This window comes from Mustela lutreola, chromosome X, assembly GCF_030435805.1.
Source record: "Mustela lutreola isolate mMusLut2 chromosome X, mMusLut2.pri, whole genome shotgun sequence".
Lineage (NCBI taxonomy): Eukaryota > Metazoa > Chordata > Mammalia > Carnivora > Mustelidae > Mustela > Mustela lutreola.
Window position 1 is genome coordinate 110,426,018 of NC_081308.1, and position 18,088 is coordinate 110,444,105.

Sequence of the window (18,088 nt, forward strand, 5' to 3'; positions counted from 1 at the left end):
AAGTAGTATTAATATGTATGTAGTAAGAAAAATGCAAACAGTGTCAATGAGAAAACAATGTAAAGTAATTTCCCTTTCTACCCTTGATTTGCTAGTATCTCAGTGGACCTACGTATCCTTCCAGAGATAGATCATGCATGTATAAGCATATGTGAATATGCAGGTGTCTTTTTTATATAAACTCTAATGACCTATTGCTCTGCATTGTGTTTTTTAATCCCTTAATATCTTCTGGAGACTGTCCCACTAGCATGTAGATCTACTTCATTCCCTCTGTAGTATAGTATTCTGTGTTGTATACCATATATGTATGCACTCTTTCAAAAAAAAAATAATAAAAGACATTAACAGAAAGTAATCAAGCTAAACAAATGAGATAAAAGGAATTATGCAAAATGAGAATGGACTTAAGGAGCTCAGTGATTGCATCAACAATAACAATATTGCATGGTAAAAATGCCAGAGGAAAATAAAAAGGAAGAAAAGGAGGCAGAACATTTATTTAAAGAAATAATATCTGAAACTTCCCTAATCTGGTGAAGGAAACATATCCAAATCCAGAAGGCATAGAGATCTCCCAACAAAGTCAACCAAACAAGGTGACATCAAGACACATACTAATCAGAATGGCAAAAAATAGTGATAAAGAAAAAAAAATAAAATCACCAAGAGAAATGAAGGCAATCAAACCCCAATGAAGGTATCAGCAAATCTTCCAAGAGAAACTTTGCAGGCCAGAAGAAGTGATAGGATATATTCAAAGTGCTGAAGGGGAAAAATCTGCAGCCAAGAATATTCTATCCAGTAAGACTAACATTCAGGATAGAAGGAGAAAGATCTCATAAGACAAACAAAATCTAAAGGAGTCCATGACCATTAAACTTGCCCTATAGGAAATGGTAAAGTGGACTTTTTTAGTGGAAAATGAATACCATATTGAGACTATAAAAGGATGGAAATGGAAAAGAAGTAAAAATAAGTATTTCTGTAAAATATAAGTCAAGGGATTCACAAAAATAAAAGGATGGAAAATATGACAACATACACTTAAAATGTAGTGGGCAGGCAGTAAGGAATGGGTTAGAATTTAAGGGGCCATCAACTTAACAATAGACTACTATATGCAGAATGTTATATACAAACTCAATGGTAACCACAAATCAAAAATCACTAACAGATATACAAGGAATAAAAAGCAGGAATCCAAGTATATCACTAAGTGAAAACACAAACCATGAAAGAGAGGATGGGAAGAAAGGATCAGAGGGAAACTACCAAAACAACCATAAAAAAAGTAAGAAAATTTCAATAAATACATATTTATCAATAATTACTTTGTAAATGGACTAAATACTGCAATCAAAAGACATACATAGGGTAATAGAGTGTTTAAGAAACAAGAGCCACCTATATGTTGCCAGTGAGACTCATTTCATACTTAAAGACACATGCAGATTGAAAGTGAAGGGATAGAGAAACATTTATCATGCAAATGGATGTCAGAAGAAAACTACAGTAGCAATACTTGAACCAGCCAAAATAGACATTAAAACAAAGACTGTAACAAAAGACAAAGAAGGAGACCATATAATAACAAAGGGAATGATCTGACTTGAAGATATAGTAATTGTAAATGTTTATATACCCAACATAGGAAGACCCAAATACATAATAGTTAATAACAAACATAAAGGACCCGAGTGAGAGTAATAGAATAATAGTAGGAGACTTTAACACCCCACTCACATCAATGGACACATCATCCAAACAGACAATCAATAAGGAAACAATGGCTTTGAATAACACAATCCATCTGGACCAGATGGATTTAACAAATATGTTCAGGACAATCCATTCTAAAGCAGAGGAATAGACATTCCTTTCAATCACACATGGAACCTTCTCTAGAATAGATTGCATATTCAGCCACAAACAAGACTCAACAAATTCAGAAAGCTGAAGTCATACCATGCACCTTTTCTGACTAAAACACTATGAAACTAGAAGTCAGCCACAGGAAAAAATCTGGAAAGACCACAAATAAAGGGAAGATAATAATATGCTACTAAACAATGAATGGGTCAACCAAGAAACCAAAGAAAAAAACAGAATACATGGAGAAAAGAAGAAAAAAAAAAGAAGGAGGAGGAGGAAATCACAATGGTCAAAATCTTTCTGATGCAACAAAAGTAGTTATAAGAGGGAAGTTTATAGCAATACAGACCTACCTCAAGAAACAAGGAAAGTCTCAAGCAATCTAATTTTATACCTAAAGAATAAGAAAAATAACCATAAGCAAAATACAAGACCAGCAGAAAGAAGGAAATAACAAAGTTTAGAGCAGAAATAAATGATATAGAAGCTTAAAAAAAAAAAACTCAAAAAACTGACACCAACCTCACAAACCAAAAAACAAAATCATTGAACAGATCAATGAATCCAGGCATTAGTTATTTCAAAAGATAAAGAAAATTGATAATCCTCTAGCCATACTCATCAAACAAAATAAGAAGAATTCAAATATACAAAATTACAAATGAAAAAGAAGAAATAACAACCAAGTCCACAGAAATACAAGTAGTTATAAGGGAATGTGATGAGTCCAGGCCCGAGCCACTGGCTGCAGACTACCTGCTCTCCTTACCAATCATCCCCTCACCCTTTGCTCCTGCTACAAGTATTTCTCTAGTCCTAGATAGCCCCACAGACTTTCTTCCATTGGGTGTGTTTCATCAAGTCTTGACTTCTGGAAAAAGTAGAGAGAAGGGGGCAAGATGACTGAGGAGTATGGGACTCCAATTCAACTGGTCCCCTGAATTTAGCTGTATATCTACCAAACCATTCTAAACAACTCATAAAATCAGTCTTAGATGTAAGAATATATATCTGGATCTCTACAAGCAGAAAATCGGTAGTCACAAGGTATGAAGCATGGAATTGTGATTCTGTAGGCAGATATCAGAAGATAAACAGAAGAGGTAGAAAGCTACCATAATCCAGCCCCTGGAAAGTGATACAACTCCCCAGCACAAATGTATCCTGCACCAGGGACAAGCAATAACTTGTAGAGTGGTAGCAGCAGGATGAGAAATCCCTGATAACAGCCCTCAAACAGGATTCAGAAACTGAGAGGTTGTTGTCATGAACCCAGGACCCTTATGATTGTAGAAACAAAAAGATCGGAGACAACCAGGGGCATGAGTAGACTGTTGAGAGGATCACTGGGGGCACGTACCATACATGGGAGGCTGTGGTCTTCAGCTCTGCTTATAGAAAGGAAGACTGTGTGTTCTGGAGGGTTCAGAGAAGTGCAGACTGTGATTTCTTTGCCCTTGGACAGACTTCTGGGTGTGGACTTTTCCTTTGCTGTGACCCTCCAAAAAGTTGTGGAAAGCTGCCAGAGAACAAAAGGCCAAAACCGGTTTCCATGTAGCCCAGCCCCCTTCTCCTGGGGAGGGCAACTCCGACCAAGCAGTATTGCTTAAAAAACAGTGCAGCAAGCCCCTCTCATAAAAGACAAGCTGGAAGAACAAGAGGATGACAATGATAGGGTTCCCCCATAAAACTGTAAAATCCTAACACCAGGAGAAAATAATATATTGAGCTCCAGGTGTTGCCTCATAGCTTGTTTATTTCTCAGATACAGCATTTTTTTTTTCTTTATGTTCTTCCTCATGTTTCTTCTGTTTTTTTTTTTTTTTTAATTTTCACTTTTTCTCATGTCAGCTAGATGTCCAATATAACATATTTCATAGTAGCTTTTTAGCTTGTACCTTTTCACACCTACATATTTTTATATATAGATATGTGTTATAAGCTTCAATGTAATTCAATGTAGTGATTTTTTTCTCTCTTCTCTTCTCTCTCAGTGTAGTATTTTCTTTCTCTCAATGTAGTATTTTTTCTCTCAATGTAGAATTTTTTTTCATATATATATGACATATAAATATATGTTTTATTTTCCCTGTAACTCTGGTAAGTAGTGTCCTCTAACAATGAGAACAAAATATACCTAGGAAGAACTGAAACACTTTACCTTGCCCGCATTGGGAGATTATACCCCCCCTCCCTTTACTGCCTCACTTTTTTTCCTTTCTTTTTTCTTTTCTGTTTTCTTCTTCCTTTTCCTTCTTTTTTTTTTAATTTTTAATCTTTTATTTTTTAATTTTGTAAATGTTATTCTTGGGTTTCATTTTGGCTTTGTTTTTTCAGTGGTGAATTCTGATCACTTTAGATCTTCCCAGGGTGCATCTTCCCTGTATTGTGGTTGATATCTTTGACTCTATACAACCCACAACCACCCACCAACAAAATGACTAGTAGGAGGTACTCCCAACAAAGAAAAGAACCAGAGACAACGGCCTCTTCAAAGACCTTATGGGTACGGATATAATCATGATGTCCAATATAGAATTCAGGATAGCAATTATGAAGTCAATAGCTAGGCTTGAGAAATCCATTAGCAGCAATATAAAATCTCAAGGGTCAGAAATGAGAACCAATCAGGCCAAACTTGAAAATGCTATGAATGAGATGTAGTCTAAACTGGATAATCTAATAGCTATGGTAAATGAGGCAGAAAAATAAATTGACGATATAGAAGATGAACTGATAGAAAGGAAGGAATAGGAGGAGGCCTGGGACAAACAGCTTAAAATCCAGAAGAACAGATTTAGAAAGATTAATGAGGCCATACAACATTCCAATGTCAGAATTATTGGGGTCCCTGACAGGGTCGAGAAAGAGAAGACTAGAAGGTATATTTGAGCAAATCATAGCTGAGAACTTCTAATCTGGGGAATGAAACAAGCATTCATGTCCAAGAGGTAGAGAGGATCCTTCCCAAGATGAAAGGGAATAGACCAACACCCTTAGCATATAATACTAAATCTCACAAATCTTAGAACCAAAGAAGTTATCCTGAGAGCAGATAGAAGGAAGAGATTTCTTACAGATGGAAGAAGAAACATCAGAATAATGTTAGACCTGTCCACAGAAACCCGGCAAGCCAGAAAGGGCAGGCAAGACATATTCAGTGTACTAAATGAGAAGAACATGCAGCCAAGACTACGTTTTTTTTTTTTTTCTGTCCAGTGCAATATTCTTAACACTAAATACAATCAGATACTTGAGCAAAATCAACATAAAAGAGTGGCATTAAAGTCAATAAGTAAAACTCACACCTAAAGAGACAGGATAAATTCAGCATCATCATCAAAAACAAGCTCCTTTCAAGGTAAATTTCTCTGTGCCAACTCTGTACTTCAGGATTCCAAGGACCAAAGCTTTCACATCCTCAGTGGTGACAAGTGCTGTTACTAGCCCTAGGTAACTACACTATCACTTAGGATTTTACTACTGATGTCCTTATACTAATCCCTTTGTAAATAAAGTCTTCTTAAATATTCTAATTCAACTAATTTGAATTGTTCTTTTTTTTAAATTTCTTTTCAGTATAACAGTATTCATTGTTTTTGCACCACACCCAGTGCTCCATGCAATCCATGCCCTCTCTAAAACCCACCACTTGGTTCCCCCAACCTCCCAACCCTGTCCCTTCAAAACCCTCAGATTGTTTTTCAGAGTCCATAGTCTCTCATGGTTCACCTCCCCCTCCAATTTCTCTCAACTCCCTTCTCCTCTCCATCTCCCCTTGTCCTCCATGATATTTGTTATGCTCCACAAATAAGTGAAACCATATGATAATTGACTCTCTCTGCTTGACTTACTTCACTCAGCATAATCTCTTCCAGTCCCATTCATGTTGCTACAAAAGTCATCCAAGACTACTTTATCCAGCAAGGCTTTCATTCAAAATGGAGGGAGAAATAGAGAGCTTCAGGGATGGGCAGAAACAGAAAGAATATGTGACCACAAAGCCATCCCTAAAACAAATACCAAGAGGGATTTTATACAAGAAGAAAGACCCCAAAAGTAATAAAGACCAGAAATCTACAGTCCATAGAAAGAGGAATTCTACAGAAATGGCATGGAAGGATGGCAACAAATACATTTCAGTAGTAACTCTCAATGTGAATGGCCTACATGCTGCCATGAAAAAATACAGGGTTGCAGATTAGAAACAATGGTAGGACCCATCCATATGCTGTCTATAAGAGACTCATTTTTAATCTAAAGACACCTTCAAGCTGAAAATGAGAGATCCAGAACAACTTATCATGCCAACAGACCTCAAAAGAAAGCTAGGGTAGCAATTATTTTATCATACAAATTAGATTTAAGCTAAGACTTAAGAGGTAAGACTTAGACACACAGAGGGACACTATATCATTCTTAAAGGGTCTACCCAACAAGAGGATCTAACAATTGTAAATATCTATGCTCCCAACATGGGAGCAGACAGCTGTTAACCAAACTAAAGAATCAAATTGACAAAAATACATTAACAGTAGGGGATTTTAACACTTACGTTCACCATTGGATTGATCATCTAAATAGAATATGAACAAAGAAACACGAGCTTTGAATGACACATTGGACCAGATGGACTTGGTAGATATATACAGAACATTCCACCCTAAAACAACAGAATACTCATTATTCTTGAATGAACATGGATCTTTCTCCAAAATAGACCAGATACTGGATCACAAATTCGGTCTCAGCCAATACCAAAAGATTGAGATTACTCCCTGCATATTATCAGACCACAGTGTCTTGAAACTGGAACTCGATCACAGGGGAAAAAAAAAATGGAAGGAATTCAAAGAGTTGGGAGTTAAAGAGCATCCTGCTAAAGAATTATTGGGTCAACCAGGAAGTTAAAGAAGAACTTAAACAGTTCATGGAAACTAATGAGAACAAAAATACTTCAGTCCAAAATCTATGGGATACTGCAAAGTGCAAAGGTGGTTCTAAGGGAAATACATAGCCATCCAAACCTCTCTAAGAATATTAGAAAAATCCCAAATGCACAAGGTAACCTTACATTTAAAGGACCTAGAAAAAGAATGACAAATAAAACCTAAACCCAGCAGGAGAAGAGAAATTATTAATAAAGATTAGAGCAGAGATAAATGAAACAGAAACCAGAAAAACCGTAGAACATATCAGTGAAACTGGAAACTGATTCTTTGAAAGAATTAATAAGATCAATAAACCATTGGCCAGACTTACCCATAAGAAAAGAGAAAATACCCAAATTAATAAAATAATGAATGCAAGAGGAGAGATCATGACTAACACCAAAGAAATAGAAGCAATTATTGGAAAATGTTACCAGCAACTATGTGCCAACAAATTAAGCAATGTGGAAGACATGGATGCCTTCCTGGAAACTTACAAACTACCAAGACTGAAACAGGAAAAATTAGACAATTTGAATAGACCAATAACCAGCAACGAAATTGAAGCAGCAATTAAAAAAACCTCCCCAAAAATCAAGAGTCCAGGGTGAGATGTCTTTCCAGGAGAACTATACCAAACATTTAAAGAAGAAATAATAGTTATTCTACTGAAGTTGTTCCAAACAATAGACACAGAAAGAAATCTTCCAAACTCTTTCTTTCAGGCCAGCATGACCCTGATTCCAAAACCAGGCAAAATCCCCATCAAAAAGGAGAATTAAAGACCAATATCCCTGATGATCATAGATGCCAATATACTCAAAATAGCTAATAGTATCCAACAGTAATTAAAAGTATTATTCATAATGACCAAGTGGGTTTTATTCCTGGGATATGAGACTAGTCCAGCATTTTCAAATCAATCAACATGACAGAGAACTTCAATAAAAGAAAAGACAAGAACCATATGACCTTCTCAATTGATGCAGAAAAAACATTTGACAAAGTACAACATCTGCTCCTAATTAAAACTCTTCAGAGTATAGGGATATATGGAACATTATTCAATATCATAAAAACCATCTATGAAAAGCCTAGAGAAAATATTATTCTCAGGGAGGAAAAGCTGAGAGCTTACTCCTTAAGGTCAAGAATCTGACAGGGATGCCCACTCTCACCACTACTGTTCAACATAGTGCTAGAAGTCTTAGACTCAGCAATCAGACAACAAAAAGAAATTAAAGGCATTTAAATTGGCAAAGAAAAAGTCAAACTCTCTCACTTCACAGATGACATGATACTTTATGTGGAAAACCCAAAAGACCCCACCCCCAAATTACCATAATTCATACAGCCATTCTGCAATGTAGCAGGATACAAAATCAATGCACAGAAATCATTTGCATTTCTATACACTAACAATGTAACTGCAAAAAGAGAAATTAAAGAATTGATTTCATTAACAATAGCAACAAAAACCATAAGATACCTAGGAATAAACCTAACCAAAGAGGTAAATGATCTCTACTCTAGATAGTATAGAAAACTTATGAAAGAAATTGAAGTAGACACAAAAAGATGGGAAAAGCATTCCATGCTCATGGATTAGAAGAATAAACATTATTAAAATGTCTATGCTGCCCAGAACTATTTATACTTTCAATGCCATCCCCATTAGAATATCGTTAGCATTCTTTGCAGACCTGGAACAAATAATCCTAAAATTTATATGGAACCAGAAAAGCCCCTGAATTACCAGGGTAATGTTGAAACAGAAAACCAAAGTTGGGGGCATCACAATTCTTGACTTCAAACTCTATTACAAAGTTGTCATTAAGACAGTTTGGTACTGGCATAAAAACAGACACATAGATCAATGGAGCAGAATAGAGAACCCAGATGTGGACTCTCGGGACCCTCAACTCTATGGCCAACTGATCTTCAACAAAGCAGGAAAGAATATCCAGTGGGGAGGGGAGGGGGGGTACAGTCTCTTCAATAAATGATTCTGGGAAAATTGGACAACTATACACAGAAGAACGAAAGTCAACCATTATCTTTTACCATAGGCAAAGATAAACTCAAAATGGATGAAATAATTCAATGTGAGACATGAAACCATCAAAATCCTAGAGGAGGACATAGGCAGTAACCTCTTTGACCTTGGCTGCACTAACTTCTTTCGAGACACATCTCCAAAGGCAAGGGAAACAAAAGCAAAAATGAACTATTGGGACTTCATCAAGATAAAAAGCTTTTTCACAGCAAAGGAAAGTCAACAAAACAAAGAGGCAACCCATGGAATGGGATAAAATATTTTCAAATGATATAACAGATAAAGGCTAGTATCCATGATTTATAAAGAACTTCTCAAATTCAACACACAAAAAAACAAATAATCTAGTCAGGAAATTGGCAGAAGACATAAATAGACATTTCTACAAAGAAGACATACAAATGGCTAAAAGACACATTAAAAAATGATCAACATAATTACTCGCTATGTTAATGCAAATAAAAACCAGTGAGATATCACCTCACATCAGCTATAACAACCAAAATTAACAAGAAAGGAAAACAGAAGTGTTGACAAGGTTCTGGAGAAGAGGGTAACCTCTTCCACTTTTGGTGGGAATGCAAGATGGTACAGACACTCTGTAAAACAGTATGGAGGTTCCTCAAGATGTTAAAAATAGAGATACCCCATGACCCAGCAATTGTACTACAAGGTATTCACCCCATGGATACCGATATAGTAAGACTAAGGGCCACATCTATTCCAATGTTCATAACAACAACGTCCACAATTTTCAAACTGTGTAAGGAGCTGAGATGCTCTTCAACAAATGAATGGAAAAAGAAGATTATAGATAGATAGATATATAGATAGATATAGATATAGATATAATATATCTATACACTATCTATATCTATAGATAGATATTATATATTACATATTAATTGTTACATAATATATATATTATTATATATTATATTATATATGTTATATTTTATATATTATATATTATATGTTATATAATATATAATATATAATATATATATATCTATCTATACTATATATATTATAACAATTCATATATATATATATATATATATATAATATAACACTCCCCATATACACACATATATATACATACACACAAACACACACACACACAATAGAATATTATTCAGCCATCAGAAATGATGAGTACCCACCATTTGAATTTATATGGATGGAAATAGATGGATCTGGAGCAGATTATGTTAAGTGAAATAATTCAAGCAGATAAATACATTATCATATGGTTTCACTTATATCTGGAACATAAGGAGTAGCCTGGAGGACATTAGGAGAAGGAAAGGAAAAATGAAGGGTGTGAAATCATAGGGGGAGATGAACCATGAGAGACTATGGACTCTGGGAAACAAACTGGTTTCAGTGAAACAAACTGGTTTCAGAGGGGAGGTAGGTGGGAGGAGAGGTTAACAGGGTGATGGTTATTAAGGAGGGTACGTGTTGTGATGAGCACTGGGTTTTATATATAACTAATAAATCATTGGACACTACATCAAAAACTAATGATGTACTATACAGTGGCTCACTGAACATAATAAAATTAAAAGGGAAGGAAAAGAAAATTGTGACTTATCAGACTGAGTAACAGACACTTCCCAGAGTGGGGCATGTAACATCACTTGAAACTCAGTATCAAGTCCTGCATCAGGCTCCTTGCTCAGTGGGGGGTCTGCTTCTCCCTCTGATCCTCCCCACTCTCTTGATTTCTCTATTCCACCCTCTGTCTGAAATAAATGAATGAGTAAAATCTTTAAAGAGAGAGAGAGAGATGAAAAACTATATGTTAATAAATTGGACTACCTAGAAGAAATTGGTAAATTCCTAGAAACATATAACCTACCAAAACTAAAGTAGGAAGAAATAGAAAATTTGAAAAGATTGATTACCGGAAAGATTGAATTGGTAGTCCTAAAACTCCCATGGAACAAAAGTCCAGGGCTATTTTGTTTTACAGGTGAATTCTACAAAACATTTAAAGAAGTTTTCTTTTCAAACTATTCCAAAACATAAAAGGAGAAAAAAAAATGTAAAAAGAAATAGAAGATGAAAAACTTCCAGATTTATTATATGAGGCCAGTATCATCCTGATATCCAAACCAGATGCCAGATAAAGACACCATCAAAAAACAACAACAACAAAATCACTACAGGCTATTTCCTGTGAGGAATATAAACGGAAAATCATCATTAAGTACTAGAAATAGAGTCCAACAATACATTTAAATACTCATCATGTTCAAGTGAGAATTATTCTGGGGTTGCAAATGTGATTCAATAATTGTAAATCAATGTGACATGTCACATCAACAAAAGAAAAGGAAAAAATAATCATTTCAATAAATGCAGAAAAAAATGATGAAGTACAATATCCATTCATGATAAAAGCCTTCATAAACGTAGTTTTAGAGGGAACATGCCTCAACATAATAAAGGCCATATATAAAAAATCCACAGGGAACATCAGACTCAATATGGGAAATCTAAGACCTTTCCCTCTAAGGTCAGGAACAATATAAGGATGTCCATATTCACCACTTCTATTCAACTTAATACTGGACATTTTAGTCACAGCAATCAGAAAACAAAAAGAAATAAAAAACATCCAAATTAGCAAAGAAGAAGTCAAACTTTCACTATTTGCAGATTAAATTATACTATATATAGAAAACCCATAATTCTCAACCAGGAAACAACTAAACTGATAAATATATTCAGTAAAGTCACAAGATACAAAATCAATGTGCAGAAATCTGTCACATTTCTATGCCCTAACATTGGAGCAGAAGAAATACCAGTAGATAAAAGACCTGTACTCTGAAAACTATAAGACATGGATGAAAGAAAATGAAGATGACACAAAGAATTTGAGAGACATTCTATGGTCATGGATTGGAATTACAAATATTGTTAAAATGTTTATATTACCTAGGTCACCATGGTAGATCAATCAGTTAAGTGTCTGTTTTTGGCTTGGGTAATGATCCCAGGGTCCTTGAATTGAGTCCTACATTGGGCTCCCTATTTGGTGGGGAGTCTGCTTCTCCCTCTCTCTCTGCCACGCCTCCTCCTCCTCCTCCTCCTCCTCCTCCTCCTCCTTCTCTCTCTCTCTCTCTCTCTCTCTCTGTATATCTCTCTCATAAATAAAATCTTTTAAAAAAAGTCTGTACTACCCAAATCAATCTACACACTTAATGCAAATTATTATCAAAATGCAAACAGCATTTTTCACAGAACCAGAACAAACAATCCTAGAATTTGTATGGAACTACAAAAGACCCTGAATAGTTAAAGCAAATTTGAAAAATAAAAACAAAACTTGAGGTATCATAATTCCAGACTTCAAGTTATATTCAAAGTTATGATATTCAAGAGTATGGTACTGGCATAAAAGTAGATATGTAGGGGTGTCTGAATGCCTCAGACTGTTAAGCATCTGCCTTCAGCTCAGGTCATGATCAGGATCCTGGGACTGTACCCCACAACAGGCTCTCTGCTCAATGAGGGGTCTGCTTCTCCTTCTCACTCTGCCCCTCCATCCTGCTCACTGTCTCTCTTTCTCAAATAAATAAATAAATAAATAAATAAATAAATAAATGAAATATTTTTAAAAAGTAGACATAAGTATCAATGGGACAGAATATAAACCCAAAATTAAGCTGCAATTTTATGCTCAATTCATCTCTGACAAAGCAGGAAAGAATATCCAATGAGAAAGACAGTCTCCAGCAAATGTTGGGAAAACTGGTCAGCTACACACAGAAGAATTAAATTGGGCCACTTTCTTACATTATACAAAAAAAAAAAAAAAAAAAAAAAAAAAAACCTCAAAATTCAGTAAGACCTACATGTGAGACCTGTAACCATAAAAATAGTAGAAAAGAGCACAGGTGGTAAGCAGTAATATCTCTGACATCAGCCATAGCATAGCAACATTTTTTCTAGTTATATCTCCTGAGATGAGGAAAATGACAGCAAAATTAAACTATTGGGACCACATTAAAACAAAAAGATGCACAGCAAAGAAAATGACGAATAAAGCTGGAAGGAAACCTACTGAATGAGAGAAGATATTTGAAAATGACATAACTGATAAGGGGTTAGTATCCAAAACATGTAAAGTCTTGTACAACCCAACATTCTAAAAGCAAATGATCCAATTAAAAATGGGCAGAAGACATGGACACTTCTCCAAAGAAGACATATAGATGACTAATAGGCACCAGAAAATACACTCAAAATCATTAGTCATTAGGGAAATGCAAATCAAAACTTCCAGATATCATCTCCCACCTGTTGGAATGGCTAAAACCAACAACATAAGAAAAAATAGGTGTTGGTGAGGATGTGGAGAAAAAGGAACATTTGTGCACTTTTGATAGGAATGCTGACTGGTGTTTACATTGTAGAAAACAGTATGGAGATTCCTTGAAAAGTTAAAAATAGAATTACCCTACAATCAGTAATAGCAGGGACAGGCATCCCTTTTGAGATAGTTTATCTTGTGTATTTCATTAAAATTATAGATCAATTTAAAAAAAAAAAATTGCCCTCCCACTATCTCCTTGGTTTACAGGCCTTCCTTCAGACACTTTATTAACATTTTTAAATTTTTTTAAATGATAAATACCTTGCATAGAGTTACTTAGATTAATTTCTGGATGTCATTGGCTAACATAGGTGTTTTGAGATACCATTGATTACCAAAAAGATAATATAAAAATATAGGAAATGCTTGTATTTTTTTCTCTCCTATTTTCCAGTTCCTATCAAGATTGCTATAGCACTGGCAGTTAATTTTAATTTTCAACTCCTTTCAGTTTTCCCCAGCACTAGCCAGGGAATGTATCTTAATGGTTACTTGCAATAATCAGGTCTTAATGTTTGGCAGTCAAAGAATCAGCTCTCTGTGCTCCCTCATACCCTATGCCAGGACCTTAGGTTATAAAAATACCTGTTAAGACACATTCCCTCTCAGTTATGTGAATGCCTTAAACTCATACTCCTTCCTTGGTTATATAAGGGCCAAAACTTCAGATCCCTTCCTTTAAGCTCATAAGTTCTAATAGCATCACCTTTTTAAAATTTTATTCTATTTATATAAGTGGTAATTGTTTCTTATGAATATCCATGACCATTAAGATAAACATTAAGGTTATCTTAATATCTCTTTATTGTTTTCCAAAACCTGTGTAAACAGTTTCCTGTTAATCCCCATGTATTTGAAACACCTTGATTATTTTCTCAACCGAATCTTAGTGACACAAAATAAAACTTTGCAAAAACCAAAAAGTAGATAGTTACAAAATTTAAGTTATTCTTATATGTGATTCAATGTAAAAAATAGCCAAAGATCAAAGAAATAATGTCTAATTAAATTAACCTCTATTGGAAAATGTGTGTGCAAACATTATATATATATATATATATTTATATATATATATATATATACACACACACACATACACACACACACACATACACACACACAGAGGGATAAAGAGAGATACATGCACATATGTGGTAATAAATTAACATTGGTAAACATGGAGAATTAGAGATTCTTATAGGTAAACATCTTATAAAATCTTATACATATGAATATATAACAACATATATAATTATCCAAATAGCTTGGTCTTCAACCCATACAGTTTCATAGACCTAGAGCAGTAGTATATATATGAAACATTTGTGAGATTAATATGATTCTTAGAAGATAATTTGTACAGACGTTGTGTACAATTGGAACTCCTTTCTATCAATGAACACTTGAGATCTTCATGATTTAATAATCACTAATATTGGGCGCCTGGGTGGCTCAGTGGGTTAAGCCACTGCCTTCGGCTCGGGTCATGGACTCAGGGTCCTGGGATCGAGTCCCACATCGGGCTCTCTGCTCAGCGAGGAGCCTGCTTCCCTTCCTCTCTCTCTCTGCCTTCCTCTCTGCCTACTTGTGATCTCTCTCTCTCTGTCAAATAAATAAATAAAAAGAAAAAAAAATAATCACTAATATTGCATTATTACATAAACAGTCATCTCATTAGAGTGTATGAGAGACTTGAGGAACATAACTTACTCTGTTTACCTATTTTATCCATTTTCTTCCTTGATTATTTTTCTGTCAACATTTCATTAATCTTTGTCTACATTTTAGTTCAGCACAGACAAATCATAATTGTTTCATTCCATTGTGAAGATTAAAAATAGTAAAGGAATTCATCAGGCTTATGTTTTAGAGTGTAAAATTTTAGGTTGATAAACAAAGTCAATATTTGTTTCTTCCATCCAAGCAACACCTTACTGAGTGTCATGATATTTATTTCTATATCTTCTCAAAATTAATAAAGTACTACCTTGAAATTTAATGCCAATTATAGATCTTTGAGTGAGAAATAGGAACTACTACTTGTTGCTTCTCTTGAGTATATAATTTAAATGGATTCCAATGAGTACATTTTCTCAATAATTTTCAAAGGACTATTTGGATAGTTTCTGATAAACAATGTGACACATATATGTAAACACTATTACTATAAAGACATTTTCAAAATTACTCATTCTGCATACTTGTATATTTGCTGTTGATCATTTTGTTTGAAAATACTGTATGAAGACTATTATTGATGATTGAAAAATATATACACCATGCTAAACAAGTAATCAAGGTAAAATTATGTAAGAACATACATCATTTTTGCAAGTATGGGTTCTCTAAAAAACATTTATAAAGTACCAGCAGTTAAACTCCATTAAAATCTAACATAACGTTCATGCCACAGATATATATGGGATTATTTCTTCTTTAGTATAATAAAATTATCTGTTGCACTAAAGAAGCAGTTTCTATTCAGCTAATTTATATTCAAATACTGAGAATATTCATGATTGTGACAATTATATTTTATAGGAATATACATCAGGTGACAGACAAAAATTATACAAAGTAAAAATTACTTCATAATGCAAATGATTTTCATTCTCTTAATGTTTTCTATGTGTGTCTTATTATATATGGACTATATCATGATACATAATTAAACTTTTTTAAACACTGCAGAGAAATAATAGACTTTACAAAAATGAACCACCAAGACATCAAGTAAAATTTTAAAAGAAATAACAACAATGTGTCCAGAGGTGTCCAGGAAATAAGTCCCCAGAGATACTACAATATATCATGTAAAGTGTCCCACTTCAAAAAACAGAGACATGGGAATAACTATAAAACATGACACATGGATGGATGGGTGGGAACAAAATTAACAGGCAATAGAAACTAACTTTGAAGTATTCCAGAATTTGTATATAGAAAAAAAAAAAAGAGGTTTCAAAACACTTTTACAAATATACTCAGAGAGCTAAAGGAAATAATGATTAACAATGTACAGAAAGATATGATGACAATGTTACATCAAATAGAGTATATCAATAAAGCTTTAGAAATTATTCTTAAAGGATCATATAAAAGTTCTAGAGTGAGAAATACAATAACTGTAATAAAAAAAATTCATTACAGGGAACCAACAGTAGATTTGAACTACTAGAAGAAAGATTTAGCAAACTTGGAGATAGACCAGTAAAGATTATACAATTTGAGGAACAGAATAAAAATAAAAAGGAAAGAAAAGAAAAGCATCATAGAAATGTGGGGCACCATTAAGTACACCAACACATGCCTAATAGGAATACCAGAGAAGAGAGCGAAAGGAGCAGAAAAGATAGTTGAAGAAATAGTGGCTGAAAATTTCCAAATATATTGATAAACAACAATGTACATACCAGTAAACTCAATAAAATTAAAGCATAAGATATAAAAACAGATATATCATGCTGAAATTCTGGAAACTGAGGACAATATCCTGAAAATGGCAAAAGAAAAGCAATTAATTTTTTTACTAGGGAACTTGAATAAGATTAATACCTGACATCTCATTAGAAACATTGGAGAACATAAGGACATAAGGTAGTGACATAACATATTTCAACCTCTCAAGGCAATCACTGAATCAAATATCCAATATCCAACAAATCTACCTTTCAAAAATGGAGGTGAAACAAAAACATTCTCAAATAAACAAACATGAAAAATTTGTCACTAGCTGGCCTGTTTTACAGGGAATGCTAAGGATTTTTCACGCTGAAAGCAAGAAATCTCAGATCCACATGAAATCAAAGAACACCAACATATGTAATTAGGTAATTATACAAGATGTTATAAATTAATACATTGTAAGTTCTTCTATTAACTGTCTTAAAAATCTGAGGATTTTGAAGGGGTGGGGGGTGGGAGGTTGGGGGAGCCAGGTGGTGAGTATTATGGAAGGCATGTATTGCATGGAGCACTGGGTGTGGTGCATAAATAATGAATTCTGTTAGGCTGAAAAGAAATAAAAAAAATATTATCTAAAAACATCAATTGTGTAAAAAAAAATTTGTGTATAATGTATTTGGAGGTACAGAACATACAGAAATGCAATTTCTTCCTCAATAACAACATATAAAAATTGAATGGTAGATTGAAGGGAGGCAAGATGACAGAAGAATAGGAGACCTCATTTCTTCAGGTCCCTTGAATTTAGCTAGATAACTAAAAAATCATTCTTCATACCCATGAATTCAATGAGATGAACGAAAAAATATCTGGCACTCTACAAGTACAAAAGCAACCATTTTTTTTTTTGCAAGATAGTAGGTATGGAGAAGTGAATCTGAGATGTATATATATGATGATAAATGGTGGGGGGAGGGAGCCTCAGGAAGCTGGCTACCAGAAAGTGATATAGCCCTAGAATCAGAACCCTTAATGAGAGACATTACTGCCTGAAAGATGCCCAGGCTGTGAAAATGGGCAAAATTCTAAGTGAAATAGTGTCTTAGAATTGCCTGAGTCACAGAAATAATGGGGTGCCTGAACTAATAAATTTTCCAAGCATTGGAGCTGGGAAAATTTTGTAGAGTCTATTATTTCTCAGTGATCCTGGGAGGGGGATTTCATTTCTCAGTTTACCATAAATCATAAGCCACAGCTTGATCAGGTGACTACTCTCTGCATATGGACCCTCCAAAGGATGGGAATTTGGGGGCCCCTCCACCTTCCCCTGGGAGGGGCAGAACTGATACACACATCAGTGGATAACAGCTCTCAAAGAGAGAGTTCTGTAAGGGACAGTAAACGGGCCACCACCGGCCTTTGTCTGGGAAG